At 40.1% G+C, this 17,500-nt stretch overlaps 10 non-coding genes and 1 pseudogene across 10 annotated transcripts; all 11 read left to right on the top strand.

Annotated features, from left to right (window-relative positions):
* The first annotated feature begins 1,972 nt into the window (after positions 1 to 1,972).
* Positions 1,973 to 2,090, top strand: LOC121311016. The gene has a single exon (XR_005949037.1). It is a non-coding gene; the product is annotated as a U5 spliceosomal RNA (small nuclear RNA).
* Positions 2,091 to 7,320: 5,230 nt separating this feature from the next.
* Positions 7,321 to 7,522, top strand: LOC121310945 (annotated as a pseudogene).
* A 425-nt stretch (positions 7,523 to 7,947) lies between these two features.
* LOC121310991 lies at positions 7,948 to 8,065 on the top strand. The gene has a single exon (XR_005949012.1). It is a non-coding gene; the product is annotated as a U5 spliceosomal RNA (small nuclear RNA).
* A 209-nt stretch (positions 8,066 to 8,274) lies between these two features.
* LOC121311027 lies at positions 8,275 to 8,467 on the top strand. Its single transcript, XR_005949048.1, has one exon. It is a non-coding gene; the product is annotated as a U2 spliceosomal RNA (small nuclear RNA).
* A 488-nt stretch (positions 8,468 to 8,955) lies between these two features.
* On the top strand, positions 8,956 to 9,073 carry LOC121310990. Its single transcript, XR_005949011.1, has one exon. It is a non-coding gene; the product is annotated as a U5 spliceosomal RNA (small nuclear RNA).
* Positions 9,074 to 9,275: 202 nt separating this feature from the next.
* Positions 9,276 to 9,468, top strand: LOC121311026. Its single transcript, XR_005949047.1, has one exon. It is a non-coding gene; the product is annotated as a U2 spliceosomal RNA (small nuclear RNA).
* Positions 9,469 to 9,884: 416 nt separating this feature from the next.
* On the top strand, positions 9,885 to 10,002 carry LOC121310989. Its single transcript, XR_005949010.1, has one exon. It is a non-coding gene; the product is annotated as a U5 spliceosomal RNA (small nuclear RNA).
* Positions 10,003 to 10,211: 209 nt separating this feature from the next.
* On the top strand, positions 10,212 to 10,404 carry LOC121311025. The gene has a single exon (XR_005949046.1). It is a non-coding gene; the product is annotated as a U2 spliceosomal RNA (small nuclear RNA).
* A 443-nt stretch (positions 10,405 to 10,847) lies between these two features.
* Positions 10,848 to 10,965, top strand: LOC121310988. The gene has a single exon (XR_005949009.1). It is a non-coding gene; the product is annotated as a U5 spliceosomal RNA (small nuclear RNA).
* A 197-nt stretch (positions 10,966 to 11,162) lies between these two features.
* On the top strand, positions 11,163 to 11,355 carry LOC121311024. The gene has a single exon (XR_005949045.1). It is a non-coding gene; the product is annotated as a U2 spliceosomal RNA (small nuclear RNA).
* Positions 11,356 to 11,805: 450 nt separating this feature from the next.
* On the top strand, positions 11,806 to 11,923 carry LOC121310987. Its single transcript, XR_005949008.1, has one exon. It is a non-coding gene; the product is annotated as a U5 spliceosomal RNA (small nuclear RNA).
* The last annotated feature ends 5,577 nt before the right edge of the window (positions 11,924 to 17,500 follow it).

Below are 17,500 nucleotides of genomic sequence, written 5' to 3'. Positions count from 1 at the left end.
TTTTTTTTTTTTTTTTTTTTTTTTTTTTTTTTTTTTTTTTTTTTTTTTTTTTTTTTTTTTTTTTTTTTTTTTTTTTTTTTTTTTTTTTTTTTTTTTTTTTTTTTTTTTTTTTTTTTTTTTTTTTTTTTTTTTTTTTTTTTTTTTTTTTTTTTTTTTTTTTTTTTTTTTTTTTTTTTTTTTTTTTTTTTTTTTTTTTTTTTTTTTTTTTTTTTTTTTTTTTTTTTTTTTTTTTTTTTTTTTTTTTTTTTTTTTTTTTTTTTTTTTTTTTTTTTTTTTTTTTTTTTTTTTTTTTTTTTTTTTTTTTTTTTTTTTTTTTTTTTTTTTTTTTTTTTTTTTTTTTTTTTTTTTTTTTTTTTTTTTTTTTTTTTTTTTTTTTTTTTTTTTTTTTTTTTTTTTTTTTTTTTTTTTTTTTTTTTTTTTTTTTTTTTTTTTTTTTTTTTTTTTTTTTTTTTTTTTTTTTTTTTTTTTTTTTTTTTTTTTTTTTTTTTTTTTTTTTTTTTTTTTTTTTTTTTTTTTTTTTTTTTTTTTTTTTTTTTTTTTTTTTTTTTTTTTTTTTTTTTTTTTTTTTTTTTTTTTTTTTTTTTTTTTTTTTTTTTTTTTTTTTTTTTTTTTTTTTTTTTTTTTTTTTTTTTTTTTTTTTTTTTTTTTTTTTTTTTTTTTTTTTTTTTTTTTTTTTTTTTTTTTTTTTTTTTTTTTTTTTTTTTTTTTTTTTTTTTTTTTTTTTTTTTTTTTTTTTTTTTTTTTTTTTTTTTTTTTTTTTTTTTTTTTTTTTTTTTTTTTTTTTTTTTTTTTTTTTTTTTTTTTTTTTTTTTTTTTTTTTTTTTTTTTTTTTTTTTTTTTTTTTTTTTTTTTTTTTTTTTTTTTTTTTTTTTTTTTTTTTTTTTTTTTTTTTTTTTTTTTTTTTTTTTATTTTTTTTTTTTTTTTTTTTTTTTTTTTTTTTTTTTTTTTTTTTTTTTTTTTTTTTTTTTTTTTTTTTTTTTTTTTTTTTTTTTTTTTTTTTTTTTTTTTTTTTTTTTTTTTTTTTTTTTTTTTTTTTTTTTTTTTTTTTTTTTTTTTTTTTTTTTTTTTTTTTTTTTTTTTTTTTTTTTTTTTTTTTTTTTTTTTTTTTTTTTTTTTTTTTTTTTTTTTTTTTTTTTTTTTTTTTTTTTTTTTTTTTTTTTTTTTTTTTTTTTTTTTTTTTTTTTTTTTTTTTTTTTTTTTTTTTTTTTTTTTTTTTTTTTTTTTTTTTTTTTTTTTTTTTTTTTTTTTTTTTTTTTTTTTTTTTTTTTTTTTTTTTTTTTTTTTTTTTTTTTTTTTTTTTTTTTTTTTTTTTTTTTTTTTTTTTTTTTTTTTTTTTTTTTTTTTTTTTTTTTTTTTTTTTTTTTTTTTTTTTTTTTTTTTTTTTTTTTTTTTTTTTTTTTTTTTTTTTTTTTTTTTTTTTTTTTTTTTTTTTTTTTTTTTTTTTTTTTTTTTTTTTTTTTTTTTTTTTTTTTTTTTTTTTTTTTTTTTTTTTTTTTTTTTTTTTTTTTTTTTTTTTTTTTTTTTTTTTTTTTTTTTTTTTTTTTTTTTTTTTTTTTTTTTTTTTTTTTTTTTTTTTTTTTTTTTTTTTTTTTTTTTTTTTTTTTTTTTTTTTTTTTTTTTTTTTTTTTTTTTTTTTTTTTTTTTTTTTTTTTTTTTTTTTTTTTTTTTTTTTTTTTTTTTTTTTTTTTTTTTTTTTTTTTTTTTTTTTTTTTTTTTTTTTTTTTTTTTTTTTTTTTTTTTTTTTTTTTTTTTTTTTTTTTTTTTTTTTTTTTTTTTTTTTTTTTTTTTTTTTTTTTTTTTTTTTTTTTTTTTTTTTTTTTTTTTTTTTTTTTTTTTTTTTTTTTTTTTTTTTTTTTATTTTTTTTTTTTTTTTTTTTTTTTTTTTTTTGTTTTGCGTGCTTTTCTTCGCTGCCTCTTGGTGGAGGGGAGTGCCTTTGGGCCGGCCGGTAGGGCTCGGCCGCCAGCAAATGCACGCTCTGGCTTCTCTACAGCTCGAATGAAACTTTCGCCTTTTTTACTAAAGATTTCCGTGTAGAGGAGCATTTACGAGTTCGTTCCATTTTTTGGACAGCCCTTCCCCTCAGGTAGTGGCTCCACCTGGAGTTTAAAAGCAGAACGAGCACAGAAAGTGCGGTCGCCCCCGTTGGAGCCCGCCACCTTTCCTTCCTTCCCATTCCTTCCTTCCTTCCTTCCTCCTTCCTTCCTGGCCTGATGCGGCGGCGCGGGGGGGTCTTTCATGCCACGACTGCTTCGGCGCGCGGCCGCGCCCGGGGCGTTTGGCCAAGACCATTGTTGGCATCGCTTCTCGGCCTCTTGGCTCGGATTAAGTATGTGGCATGACCTCAGGTTTTTCTAAATAGAGAGAAAAGAGAAGGTGATGGTGACCGGAGACTACATGTCGGCCCCCTCGGCGCGACTTCTGAATACAATACGTTTCATTGGAAGAGAAAAGGATGGAGTTCAGTTCACCATGACAAGAAGGAGCTTTGCCAAGGACATCATTTTTGAATTCCTGGGAGTTACAGCGGCGCAGATCTATTGCTACCGGGACTTTCCACTAAGGAGTACCTATGAAGTGACTTTCGCGGGGGACTACTTATGCGAGGAAGCATGGACCAAGTGCCTGGAATCAAAGGACATCTCTCCGATTTCAAACTTCAGAGTGGAGCCACTGTTTGCAAGCCGGGTGAGAACCGTGACAGTGTGCATGCAGTTCTGACTAAATTAATGCGAGTTTTAGGAATTTTGGTTTTTTAAAGGTGCTGCGTGGAGTAAGATTGGAGTAAGAGAGATGGACTATGATGGTATGTGGAACGGGAATAGAAAATACACTGTCCGTTTTAAGAGGAAAATAGGAGGGTTTGAATGTCCCCCAGCATCCTTTTATATCGGTGGTGTTAAGGGATATCTGTATTATTATGGACAACCCAAAACCTGTCGAAAATGCGGAGAGCAGGGACATATTGCAGTAATGTGCCCTAATATCTTCTGCAGAAATTGTCTAGAGACGGGACATGAGGCAAAGGAATGTAAAAAACCCAGATCCTGCAACCTGTGTGATTCCACTGAGCACATGTTCAAGGACTGCCCTTACCGACACAAGACTTACGCTGAGTCATTTCGTGACGTTGAGGAGGTTCTAGAAGAAATTGCACCTACCTGTGCTGATGGGGGCGCTGTTTCTGAAGGCGCTGTGCAGGAGAATCTTCCAGTGACTACAACGGCGGCTCTGCGTACTCTCTGCGGCCCTGCGATGAGGACCTCTGGCTGGTTGCGTTGGAAAGGTGCCATTCCCGATTTTGAGGACCCTGTGGCAGGAGTTATGTGTCTGGGAAAAGAAAAAAAAAAATAAAAGGGAAACAAAAAAAAAAAAAGAAAAAAAAGAAGTAAAAAGAAAAAAGATTAAAAAAAAAAAAAGAAAAAAAAGAAAAAAAAAAAAAACATAAAAAGAAGTCAGTCATAGTGTTGAGACGCTTACTGAAGCTATGGGAGGACGCGCCCATCCACAAGGAATTAATCATCTCAAGGTACGGTGATTTCAGATACACCTGTTGGGGGCACAAAACAATGGGGAGACACAGAAGAAAGTGACGAGATGGGTTGGGAATTGGTGGGAGGAAAAAGAACGACAAAGAGGAAATTAAACCAGGAGGGTTTGGAAGGTGACAACAAAGTCTGCGTAATTGAGACATCCAACAGCTACGAGTGTTTGGAAAATGAGGAGGTGGGAGAGGAAGAAGTCTCAAGTGTCGAGCCGTCTTCCATAGAGAGCTCCCCGTTGGTGCCATCAGAAGTGGATAGTGAGGAGAACAGCGTGGATTCCCAGCTCAATTACTTGAGTGACTCAATGGTGGACAACATGAAGAAAACGACAATGTTCCAGAAGGGTGGTAAAGAAGATGGAACATAAAAAAAAAAAAAATTTCAACGTGTTTTCAGTCAACACTAGGGGCATGAGAGATGTTGGTAAGAGGGCTTCCTTGTTCTTTTCTCTCAGGTCTTTGGACTTTCAAGTCTGTTTTTTGCAGGAATGCCACCTGAAGAATTCAGAGGACATTGAACGCTTTAGTAAGGACTGGAAGGATGGTGCTTCAGTATGGAGCATTGGTAATGTACATTCAGATGGGGTGGGAATATTATTTAAAAATACCAGGTTTGTCATTGAGGAAACAAGAGTGATCATACCAGGCAGATTAATGTATACAGATGGCAGGCTCAATGATAGAAAGCTTAGCCTGGTGAATATGTACGCACCTACATTAAAAGGGACAAGGCTGGACACATTTAAGCACTTACCTAATATTCTATGTACCAATCGCACAGTTGTAATGGGTGGGGATTTTAACACATGTTTTGAGGGTGACTATGACTTTTCTGCACAGTATTTAATAAAGGTATTGGGGGATTATGATTTGGTGGATGTGTATAGGAGACACAATAAAAAAGGTGTAGGGCATACATGGAGAAACTCAAGAGGAGCGAGTAAAAGGTTAGATTACTTCTTTATATCTAAAAATATTAAGATCTTGGATTTCTTCATGTATCCCAACTGGTTTTCAGACCATGATACAATTGGGGCTTCTATTGAAATTAAGGGGGAGGACATAGGTAGGGGGTATTGGAAATTGAATATGAAAGGGTTAGAGTGTGATGAATTCAGGCACGAATTTAAGATCTTTTATAATACATGGAAAGATATGAAGTGGGCTTTCGGAACCATTGTTGATTGGTGGGAGATGGTAAAAGTTAAAATAAGATAGTTTTGCCAAATATACAGTAAAAGGAAAAAGAAAGAGGAGAGACATTTTGAGAGAAAATTACAAAAAGAATTAGAGATCATGCATTCTAAAATAAACGAGGGGAAAGAGGTTAGTTTAGAAGCATATAACAACATTAAAAAGGAAATACAAAATAACATCGAAAAAAAGGTTAAGGAATTTACATTTTTGGCTAAAGTAACAGAAAAAGAACAAGACGAAAAATGCTCTAAATTTTTTTTTCAAAGTATTAAAGGAAAACAAAGGAAATGTGTAATTTCTGAATTAGAAACAGGGACAGGGAAAATCAATAAAAGAGAGGACATCTTAAAGCATGCTCAGGAGTTTTATCAGGAACTTTTTAACAAAAGGGAAATAGATCACACAAAAGCAGAGGAATTGTTGAACAATATAGACCAGAAGTTAAATAACGATGAGAAAACACTTCTGGAGCAAGAGATAACCAAATGTGAGATAGAGACGGCATTGAAGTCTTTGAAAGCTGATAAAACTCCTGGGTGTGACGGGTTACCAAAGGAATTTTATGTTTGTTTTTGGGATATTTTAGGAGACGATTTAACTGAGGTGTACAGAGAGATTTTGGTGGATGGAGAGATGCCAGAAACCATGAAGACAGGGATAATAAGTCTGATATATAAAAAGGGAGATAAGAACCTGCTAAAAAACTGGAGGCCTATTACCCTGTTAAATGTAGATTATAAAATCTTGGGTAAAGTAATGACCAATAGACTAAAAGCAGTGATGCCCAGTCTAGTTAATGAGGACCAGACTTGTGGGGTTAAGAATAGGTCCACAACTTACAATTTACAATTAACTAGGGATGTCATCAGCTGGGTAAAAGAAAGAGACTTACCTCTGTGTCTGTTGAGTGTTGACCAGGAGAAGGCTTTTGATAGGGTCAGCCACGAATTTCTGTTTTCCGTTCTAGAAAGAATGAATTGTGGAACCTTTGTAAAGTGGATTAGAACGATGTACAACAAAGCAACTAGCAAGGTGCAAATTAATGGGTTTCTCAGTGAACAGGTAAGGCAGGAAGGGGGGGTGAGGCAAGGGTGTCCGATGTCACCATTATTGTATGTGTTGTGTATTGAGCCTTTGGCAAACTTAATAAGAAAAGATAAAGATATAGATGGGGTTCATATCCCAGGGAGTAAGGGGAAAAGGGTCAAGATTGCACAATACGCAGACGACACAACTTTGTTTTTATGTTCAGATTGGGCCATAGATAGAGCAATCTTGTTATTAAAAACATACGGAGAAGCTGTTGGGTCAAAAGTAAATTTGGAGAAATCGTGCATGATGTTCTGTGGTAAGTGGGAAGGGAGGACGGACAGCAGGGGAGGTATAACTGTGTGCAGGGAAGGGTTAAAAATCTTGGGGGTGCACTTTTTTCAGAAGGATGGGATAAAGAAAAATTGGGAAGAGAAAATTGAGAAAGTTAAAGTAAAATTAAATATGTGGAAATGTAGAAGACTGACCATCAGTGGGAGAATTCTAGTAATAAAAACAGACATAGTACCAGCACTAGTTTATTTGGCACGGGTGTTTCCTATTAACGCAAAAAATAAAATAATACTAACTAGGTTAATGTTTTCTTTTGTATGGGGCAATAAATACGAAAGTGTGAATAGGGAATTGATGTATGGGAAGGTGGCAAAGGGAGGAAGAGACATTCCGTGTTTATCTGTAAAATTGGATTGTTTTTTTTTAAATCAAATATGCAAAACACTGCTGAAGGGAACAGAGCACAAGTCTTTTTATTTTACTCGGTTATGGTTTGGAGCAGTTTTAAGAGGGATAATACCCTGGGACAACACGGTCCCAAACGCTGAGACAAGGCCAGAACACTACATGTACGCATCAGTCTTTTTAAAAATGCAAATAAAAGAAATAGAAAGGGATGTTTTGTTAAACCATAAAAAAATGTATGAAAAGATAAGAGAGAGATGGGAAGGAAGATATGAACACAATCTTAAATTAGTAAATTGGGAAGGCATACAGCCAAAATGGTTAGGAAATGAGTGCAAAGATTTGGGGTGGCTGTGTGCTCTAGATAGATTGCCAGTAAAGGAAAGACTGTATAGGCATCAATGTGCGGTAAACGCAGAGTGTCCAAGGTGCAAAAAGGAGGAAACAGTCTTACATGTGTTCTGGGACTGCACTTTTGCAAAGGTATTTTGGGGAAAATGTAGCAATCTTATTAGTTTGTTTTGTGATATAATTTTGAATGGGAAGGTTATCTTGTATGGGGAGGAGGTGATAAAGCTGCCAAAAGAGAAATTTAGAGCAGTATGGCTTATTATTAGTTTGGGGAAGGTGGTATTATGGGAGAAAAGAAATTTGTGTATTAAAAAGAAAAAAGATAAAACAGAACCGACAGAAGCCTATTTTTTGTTTCTTTGGAAGATAAAAGATGTAATTAAAATGGACAAACACATGTATGGGGATGATTTTTGTGAAAATATTTGGGGAAGGGTAAGGTCTGTTTTGAATTGTTAATTACGTGATTGTGTTTATTGTTTGAGTATTTATTGTTTGAGTATTTATGTTTGAGTATTTTCTAATAAAAAAAAAAAAAAAAAAAAAAATCTGTTCTTATCAGTTTAATATCTGATACGTCCCCCATAGGGGGACCGTCTATATTAAATGGATTTTTGGAAGCGGGAGATGGAAGCGGGGCTTGCTCCGTCCACTCCACGCATCGACCCGGTATTGCAGTACCTCCGGGAACGGTGCCCATTTCTCAGAAAGGTCAAAAGAGAGAGAGAGAGAGAGAGAGGCAGAGAGAGAGCGAGCGAGAGCGAGCGAGAGAGAGCGAGAGAGAGAGAGAGAGAGAGAGAGCCCAACCTAAACCTCCTCCTCCCTCCCCACCTCCCCTTTCCTGGGACGCGCCGTTTTCCCGCTCTTTTCGTTCTTTTTTTTTTTTTTTTTTTTTTTTTTTTTTTTTTATTTTTTTTTTTTTTCATATTCAGGCAGGCCTAACACACGCAGCAGGCCAGTGTAGCAGCAGCAGCAGCAAAGCGCCCTTTCGCCGGGGCGGAACGGCAGATGCGTTTTGGGAGGAGTTCCCTGTTTTTGTTTTGCGTGCGTGGCCTCGCTGCCGCTTGGCAGAGGGGAGGGCCTTTGGGCCTTTGGGCCGGCCGGAAGGGCTCGGCCACCAGCAAAGGCACGCTCCGGCTTCTCTACAGCTCGAATGAACCTTTCGCCTTTTACTAAAGATTTCCGTGGAGAGGAGCATTTACGAGTTCGATCCAATTTTTGGACAGCCCTTCCCCTCAGGGAGGGGCTCCACCTGGAGTTTAAAAGCAGAACGAGCACAGAAAGGGCGGTCGCCCCCGTTGGAGCCCGGCACCTTTCCTTCCTTCCTTCCTTCCTTCCTTCCTTCCTTCCTTCCTTCCTTCCTTCCTCCCTCCCTCCGCCCGCCCGAGAAGCAAGTACCACGACTGCTGCGGCGGGCGGCCGCGCCCGGGGCGTTTGGCCAAAACCATTGTGGGCATCGCTTCTCGGCCTCTTGGCTCAGATCAAGTGTAGTATCTGTTCTTATCAGTTTAATATCTGATACGTCCCCCATAGGGGGACCGTCTATATTAAATGGATTTTTGGAAGCGGGAGATGGAAGCGGGGCTTGCTCCGTCCACTCCACGCATCGACCCGGTATTGCAGTACCTCCGGGAACGGTGCCCATTTCTCAGAAAGGTCAAAAGAGAGAGAGAGAGAGAGAGAGAGAGCGAGCTGAGAGAGAGCGAGCGAGAGAGAGAGAGAGAGAGAGAGAGAGAGAACCCCTCCCTCCCTCCCTCCCCACCCTCCCCTTTCCTGGGACGCGCCGTTTTCCCGCTCTTTTCGTTCTTTTTTTTTTTTTTTTTTTTTTTTTTTTTTTTTTTTTTTTTTTTTTTTTTTCATATTTTCATAAGTCAGGCCGGCAATTTACTTGTTGTGTGTCGTCAGCAGGTCCAGGAATTTTTTTGGTCGCGACGTTTTTGTTATGCAGCAAAACCTGGCTAAGCGGCCCGCTTGCCGTCTACGCAATTTTATCACCGGTTTAAAGGACCACAAACAACGCACGCACCCGGAGCGAATCTTTGACTGAGGCGGACTATTTTCGTCTCCTCGGAAACCCGGAAACCTATGCAGGCCGGTGTGCTCGAGAATTTGTGGAAAACGGCCACCAGCAAAGGCACGCTCCGGCTTCTCTACAGCTCGAATGAACCTTTCGCCTTTTACTAAAGATTTCCGTGGAGAGGAGCATTTACGAGTTCGATCCAATTTTTGGACAGCCCTTCCCCTCAGGGAGGGGCTCCACCTGGAGTTTAAAAGCAGAACGAGCACAGAAAGGGCGGTCGCCCCCGTTGGAGCCCGGCACCTTTCCTTCCTTCCTTCCTTCCTTCCTTCCTTCCTTCCTTCCTTCCTTCCTCCCGCCCGCCCGCCCGAGAAGCAAGTACCACGACTGCTGCGGCGGGCGGCCGCGCCCGGGGCGTTTGGCCAAAACCATTGTGGGCATCGCTTCTCGGCCTCTTGGCTCAGATCAAGTGTAGTATCTGTTCTTATCAGTTTAATATCTGATACGTCCCCCATAGGGGGACCGTCTATATTAAATGGATTTTTGGAAGCGGGAGATGGAAGCGGGGCTTGCTCCGTCCACTCCACGCATCGACCCGGTATTGCAGTACCTCCGGGAACGGTGCCCATTTCTCAGAAAGGTCAAAAGAGAGAGAGAGAGAGAGAGAGAGAGAGCGGAGAGAGAGAGAGAGCGAGAGAGAGAGAGAGAGAGAGAGAGAGAGGAGAGAGAGAGCCCCACCCTCCCTCCCCACCCTCCCCTTTCCTGGGACGCGCCGTTTTCCCGCTCTTTTCGTTCTTTTTTTTTTTTTTTTTTTTTTTTTTTTTTTTTTTTTTTTTTTTATTTCATATTCAGGCAGGCATATAACACACGCAGCAGGCCAGTGTAGCAGCAGCAGCAAAAGCGCCCTTTCGCCGGGGCGGAACGGCAGATGCGTTTTGGGAGGAGTTCCCTGTTTTTGTTTTGCGTGCGTGGCCTCGCTGCCGCTTGGCAGAGGGGAGGGCCTTTGGGCCTTTGGGCCGGCCGGAAGGGCTCGGCCACCAGCAAAGGCACGCTCCGGCTTCTCTACAGCTCGAATGAACCTTTCGCCTTTTACTAAAGATTTCCGTGGAGAGGAGCATTTACGAGTTCGATCCAATTTTTGGACAGCCCTTCCCCTCAGGGAGGGGCTCCACCTGGAGTTTAAAAGCAGAACGAGCACAGAAAGGGCGGTCGCCCCCGTTGGAGCCCGGCACCTTTCCTTCCTTCCTTCCTTCCTTCCTTCCTTCCTTCCTTCCTTCCTTCCTTCCGCCCTCCCTCCGCCCGCCCGAGAAGCAAGTACCACGACTGCTGCGGCGGGCGGCCGCGCCCGGGGCGTTTGGCCAAAACCATTGTGGGCATCGCTTCTCGGCCTCTTGGCTCAGATCAAGTGTAGTATCTGTTCTTATCAGTTTAATATCTGATACGTCCCCCATAGGGGGACCGTCTATATTAAATGGATTTTTGGAAGCGGGAGATGGAAGCGGGGCTTGCTCCGTCCACTCCACGCATCGACCCGGTATTGCAGTACCTCCGGGAACGGTGCCCATTTCTCAGAAAGGTCAAAAGAGAGAGAGAGAGAGAGAGAGAGAGAGAGAGAGAGAGAGAGAGAGAGAGAGAGAGCGAGCGAGAGAGAGAGAGAGAGAGAGAGAGAGAGAGAGCCCCAGGAGAGAAAAAGGAGAGGAGGGGACGTAGCCTCCCCTTTCCTGGGACGCGCCGTTTTCCCGCTCTTTTTTTTTTTTTTTTTTTTTTTTTTTTTTTTTTTTTTTTTTTTTTTTTTTTTTTTTTTTATTTCATATTCAGGCAGGCCTAACACACGCAGCAGGCCAGTGTAGCAGCAGCAGCAAAGCGCCCTTTCGCCGGGGCGGAACGGCAGATGCGTTTTGGGAGGAGTTCCCTGTTTTTGTTTTGCGTGCGTGGCCTCGCTGCCGCTTGGCAGAGGGGAGGGCCTTTGGGCCTTTGGGCCGGCCGGAAGGGCTCGGCCACCAGCAAAGGCACGCTCCGGCTTCTCTACAGCTCGAATGAACCTTTCGCCTTTTACTAAAGATTTCCGTGGAGAGGAGCATTTACGAGTTCGATCCAATTTTTGGACAGCCCTTCCCCTCAGGGAGGGGCTCCACCTGGAGTTTAAAAGCAGAACGAGCACAGAAAGGGCGGTCGCCCCCGTTGGAGCCCGGCACCTTTCCTTCCTTCCTTCCTTCCTTCCTTCCTTCCTTCCTTCCCCTCCCCCTCCGCCCGCCCGAGAAGCAAGTACCACGACTGCTGCGGCGGGCGGCCGCGCCCGGGGCGTTTGGCCAAAACCATTGTGGGCATCGCTTCTCGGCCTCTTGGCTCAGATCAAGTGTAGTATCTGTTCTTATCAGTTTAATATCTGATACGTCCCCCATAGGGGGACCGTCTATATTAAATGGATTTTTGGAAGCGGGAGATGGAAGCGGGGCTTGCTCCGTCCACTCCACGCATCGACCCGGTATTGCAGTACCTCCGGGAACGGTGCCCATTTCTCAGAAAGGTCAAAAGAGAGAGAGAGAGAGAGAGAGAGAGAGAGCGAGCGAGAGCGAGAGAGAGAGAGAGAGAGGTAGAGCGAGAGAGAGAGAGAGAGAAGGAGGGGTGGGAGGCGGAAAGGACCCCCACCCGGAGAGCAAAAGGGGGGGGGACGCGCCGTTTTCCGCTCCCTTTTTGGGACGCGCCGTTTTTTTTTTTTTTTTTTTTTTTTTTTTTTTTTTTTTTTTTTTTTTTTTTTTTTTTATTTCATATTCAGGCAGGCCTAACACACGCAGCAGGCCAGTGTAGCAGCAGCAGCAAAGCGCCCTTTCGCCGGGGCGGAACGGCAGATGCGTTTTGGGAGGAGTTCCCTGTTTTTGTTTTGCGTGCGTGGCCTCGCTGCCGCTTGGCAGAGGGGAGGGCCTTTGGGCCTTTGGGCCGGCCGGAAGGGCTCGGCCACCAGCAAAGGCACGCTCCGGCTTCTCTACAGCTCGAATGAACCTTTCGCCTTTTACTAAAGATTTCCGTGGAGAGGAGCATTTACGAGTTCGATCCAATTTTTGGACAGCCCTTCCCCTCAGGGAGGGGCTCCACCTGGAGTTTAAAAGCAGAACGAGCACAGAAAGGGCGGTCGCCCCCGTTGGAGCCCGGCACCTTTCCTTCCTTCCTTCCTTCCTTCCTTCCTTCCTTCCTTCCTTCCTTCCTCCCTCCCTCCCCCGCCCGAGAAGCAAGTACCACGACTGCTGCGGCGGGCGGCCGCGCCCGGGGCGTTTGGCCAAAACCATTGTGGGCATCGCTTCTCGGCCTCTTGGCTAAGATCTACAACAAGTGGCTTGACCGCAGTTCTAGATTGTTGAGAGTTCCGAGCTAGGGAGAGGAGAGACAACATGGCTGGAGTGAAGAATACTGCAAGATTTGATTGGCGTGGAAAGGAAGATGAAGGAATGCCAGAAAGAGAAGAATTCATACGCACCATCATTATGGATTTTTTGAGGACCAATTTGGAGGAGATTCTGGGTATTCAGAGGAACGGGAGAGAAGAATTCTTTGATGTCACTATGGTGAGTGAAATGAGTTTTAAATCTCTTTTGCAAGCCTGTAAAGAAAAAGAAAATGTGGAACCTTTGAAGCATTTTAAGGTTCAGTCCAGGGAAAGGAAAAACTTTAGAGTCCTAACAATTAACTTGTTCGACATGAATGTGTCTGATGAAAGTGTTACTTGGTTTCTGAGGAGATATATGGATGTTCTTTCTGGGCCAAGATATAGGAGAGATGGTTTGGGTGTGTGGAATGGGCAGAGGCAATATAGTGTGCTCCTTAGGGAAGACCCGAATGGATATCAAGGGTTTTTGCATCCCCCTGCAAAGTGTAGAGTGGGCGGGGTTAATGGATACATCCTGTATTCAGGTCAACCTCCGTTCTGTAGAAAATGCCAAAAGTATGGGCACAGTGATCAAAACTGTGAAGAGCTGAGATGCTTTAATTGTGGAGAGAAAGGGCATTTTTCATATGACTGTAAAAATTCAAAAAAATGTCATAATTGTGGAGATGCAAGCCATGTTAAGAGGGACTGTAGAGGAAGATCATATGCAGGGGCTGTGGTAGGCCTGTGTCCAATTGAGGATGTCATAAAGGATATGGAGAGTACAAACGGGAAACAACGAGAGGAGGGGCCGGCAGCCTCCTTAACCGATAGTGAGGTTGTGGCTGCAGCGGAGGAGCTGGCAGGTGTAGATGTTGAAATGGAGGTCACAGCAACTGCAAGAGCTGAGGTAGAGGAAACATCTACCATAAACAAAGGGGAAAATCAGGTTTTAACTGAAAACTTACCTGACAACTTACCTGGGGATGCGGCTGGGTCTCCTGGTGCATCCTGGGGGGATGAGCTGCCGTCTCAGGCCGGGGAGGGTATTGCAGTTGAAGGAAGTCAGCTTCTGGGCCAGTCTGTCCCTATGGAAGAAGGAAACTGGAGTGTTGCAAAGAGAGCAACAGGCAAAAGAAAGTGTAAGGAGCTATCAGAAGGTGAAAGTAAAATTTTTCTGGTGGACACTGCAAATTCTTATGGAGCACTTGAAGAAGAAGAGGTTTCTAGTGTTGAGCCTTCAGAAGCAGGAAGCTCTCCCTTGATACCTGAGTTGACACCATCAGAGGAGGACGATGACAGTGGCAGTAATAGCAGTGTGGCTTCACAGCCTATCCAGTGTGGCCAGGGGGTGGCAGTGTCAGATGCGGATTCACAGAATTCAGTGGATTTTTTGGAGCAGGATGACATAGCTAAAGTTGTCGTAGTTATGGGGATGGCAGAGACACATTAATTCTTCTCGATGGATGTCAAGCTAGTAACTTTAAATGTAAGGGGCTTAAGGGATAGGGAGAAAAGAGCTGCAGTGTTTTTGTCTCTGGCATCATTGCCCTTTGACATTTGTTTTTTGCAAGAGTGTCACCTTCGGGATGAGATGGACTGTAAAAAGTTCTCAAAGGACTGGACTGGGGGGGTTTCATTTTGGAGTGTGGGTAATGTACACGCTGATGGATTGGGGGTATTGGTGAAGGGTAGCGAAATTATGATTGAAGATGTGTTAACGGTGGTACCAGGGAGATTAATGGTAGCAGACGGTATGATGGGGGGGCAGAAATATAGGTTTATTAATATCTATGCACCATGCAATCCTACCAAAAGGTTACAGTTTTTCAAGGATTTTGTGTTTTTGTTAGATACTAACAAAAAGGTTATATTGGGAGGTGATTTTAATACTTCAATAGATAGTATAGGAGGGGGAGCTGAGTTGGATTTTACAGGGAAATATCTGTTAAAAGAAACTCAAAATTATAAATTAAAGGATGCATACAGAGGGTTGTATAAAGATGGAATGGGGTACACATGGAGGAACACTAGGGGGCATCAAAGTAGGCTAGATTATTTTTTTGTTTCACAGGGAATTCAGGTTAAAGAGTGTAAGATATTACCATGTTGGGGGTCTGATCATGATATGATAGTGATGTCAATGGAGGGGGGGGGAGTGAATATTGGGAAGGGGTTTTGGAAATTTAATATTAGTTTATTACAGGATGAGATATTTGTGAATAAGGTGAGAGAATTCTATAAATTATGGCAAGAATTTAAGGGGGGGTTTAGCAGTATTTTAGTATGGTGGGAGAGGCTGAAAGTTAATTTAGCACAATTCTGCAGACGGTACTCCAGAGAGAAAAGAGAGAAGGAGAGAAGAGCGGTGAGGAGGGTAAATGGGAGGTTACAAAGGTTAATAGGTGAAAGGAATAGGGGGTTACAGGTGGAGGAAGAAATTATAGAGGCAAAGAAGGAAATCAGGGAGTTTTATGTGAGGAGAGTCAAAGAATTTGCCTTCTTAGCTAAAGAAGAAGAGAGAGAGAAAGATGAGAAAATAACCAAATATTTTTTTCAGACAATCAAACAAAAACAGCGAAGAGAATGGGTGGAGGGTGTTGTTACTGGTGAAGGGAAGGTAGTGAGTAGGAAGGAGGAAGTTTTTGATTATGTGTGCTCTTTTTACAAGGAGATGTTTGCTGAAAGAGCTGTGGATGAGGAGAAGGGTGAGCTGCTGTTAAGAAGATTAGGGAGGAGGTTGAGTGAGGAGGATAAGTTTGAATTGGAGGGGGAAATTACAGTGGAAGAAGTAGAGAGAGCCTTATTCTCTATGAAGGGGAATAAGACCCCTGGGGGGGATGGGCTTCCAAAAGAATTTTTTGTTTCAATGTGGGATTTAGTTAAAAGGGATTTGGTGGAGGTCTATAAGGACATTTTTAAGAGGAAAGAGCTCAGTGAGTCAATGAAGTCGGGGATTATTCATTTAATATATAAAAAGGGGGATAAGAGAGACATCAGAAACTGGAGACCAATAACATTATTGTGTGTGGACTACAAAATTTTAAGTAAGGTATTAGTTAATAGATTAAAGGGAGTGATGGGAGTGGTGGTGAGTGAGGACCAAACTTGTGGGGTGCAGGGTAGGACGGGGTCTTATAATTTATCCTTAATAAGAGATTTGATTAGTTGGGCAGAAGATAGGGATTTGGCATTGGGGATTTTAAGTTTAGATCAAGAAAAAGCCTTTGATCGTGTGAATCATAATTTTTTGTTTAAAGTATTAAAGAAAATGAATTTTGGGGATAATTTTTTGGCCTGGGTGAAGGTCTTGTACAATAATGTGTTTAGCAAGTTGAAAATTAATGGAACTCTGGGTGCCTTAGTGGAGCAGAAAGGAGGAGTTAGGCAAGGGTGTCCTCTTTCTCCCTTGTTATATGTTTTATTCATTGAACCTTTGGCAGAGATGTTAAGGCAGGAGAAGGGAATTGAGGGGGTGCATATCCCTGGGGGGAGTGGAGAGAGGGCAAAAGTGGCTCAGTACGCAGACGACACCACTGTTTTTTTCACCACAGATCGAGGATTGGACAAAATAGTAAAGGTGTTGGGGTTATATTGTGAAGCGACAGGGTCTGCAATTAATGTCGGGAAATCGGCAATAATGTACTGTGGTGGTTGGAGGAACAGGAAAGACGTAAGGCACGGTTTTTCTATTTGCAATGATGGGCTAAAAATTCTGGGAGTCAAATTTTATAACAGCAATTCAGCTGGAAAGAATTGGGAGGAAAAAATCGAAAGGGTGAAGAAAAAATTAGATTTATGGAGAACTAGAAGGCTTAGTATTACGGGTAAGGGGTTAGTTATTAAGGCTGATGTTTTATCAGGTCTGATTTACTTAGCCTTAATCTTTCCTGTTCCAACTAAGTATAAATTGATATTAACCAGGTTAGTGTTTTCTTTTATTTGGGGAGGTAGTTATGAACCAGTTAAAAGGGAACAAATGTATTTGGAGATTGAAGAGGGGGGGAGGGGTATAGTGTTTATTCCTTTGAAATTGGAGATTTTGTTTGTATGTTTTGTAGTTAAAATGCTAAAGGAAAAAGTATGCCATAAGGCATATTATTTTATGAAACTGTGGGGGGCTTTTTTAGTTAAAGGTTTAGTGTCATGGGATAATGCAGGACCAAAGGCTGAGCAGTTACCATGGCATTATGAAAAGATGTCATTATTTTTAAGAGCACACCCAGAGGTGCTCAAAGATGATTTGGTAGAGGAGCATAAGAAAATGTATAAAGTTTTAAAAGGGAAAATACTATTATCAGGGGTGGTGAAGGGGGGTGGTAGGAAAATTAATTGGGGAACAATACAACTAAAAAGTCAGCCTAATGAAATAAAAGATTTGAATTGGTTGGCGGCCTTAGATAGGTTACCTGTAAGGGAGAGACTACATCGAGAAGGTCAGATTCTCAACGGCAGGTGTCCAAGGGGGTGTACGCAGGAGGAGACAGTGTGGCATGCCTTTTGGGGATGTCATGTGGTTAATGGCTTCTGGGGAGAAATAAAAAAGTTATTAAGGTTGGTTAAAGAAAATCTTGAGTTAAATCCTGAGTTTATATTATGGGGGAAGGGTTGGAAGGGATGGGGAGGGAAGTAGGGAGGGTAATTTGGAGTGTTATTAGTATTGGTAAAGGAATTGTGTGGAGGGATAGAAATGAGCAGTGTAAAAAAAAGAAACCAGGGAAGTCGGTGGCACAGTTGGTTTGGGAAGTGAAATCACGGGTGAGGGTAGAATGTAAGTTGGAAAACAGGAAGATGGGGGAGGAGGCATTTAATCAAGGTTGGGAGAGGTTGGAAAGGGGAATCTGTGTAAATAAAGTAATGTGAATAATTGGGAAAACTGCGATGAAGATACGGTCTTAATTTCTGGGAAAAGTGAGACTAATTTTCTGAGCAAAAAAAAAAAAAAAAAAAAAAAAAAAAATCTTTTTTAGGGGGTTTATAAACTGATACGAACCCCATAGAACCGTCTATATTAAATGTTTTTCAATATGGAAGCGGGGCTTCCTCCAACAATCATGACCTCCCTTCTATTGCTGTACCTGGTCACCACTGTTAAGAGAGGGTCCTGGATGTTGTTCCTTTCAGGAGAGAGAGAGCGAGCGAGGTTCTGCTCAGAGAGAGAGCCCCATTCTGAAGTGACTCAAATCCTGTTGGCCGTTTTGATTTCTGGTGGTTGTTTTTTTTTTTTTTTTTTTTTTTTTTTTTTTTTTTCATTTTCCTGCTTCTGCCTACCTGAACCCAGCTGTTCAGTGAGCAGCAGCACG

The sequence above is a fragment of the Polyodon spathula genome, unplaced genomic scaffold (assembly GCF_017654505.1).
Source record: "Polyodon spathula isolate WHYD16114869_AA unplaced genomic scaffold, ASM1765450v1 scaffolds_2908, whole genome shotgun sequence".
NCBI lineage: Eukaryota > Metazoa > Chordata > Actinopteri > Acipenseriformes > Polyodontidae > Polyodon > Polyodon spathula.
Note: the sequence above shows the minus strand (reverse complement) of the source record. Positions and strands in the feature narration are given on the sequence as shown.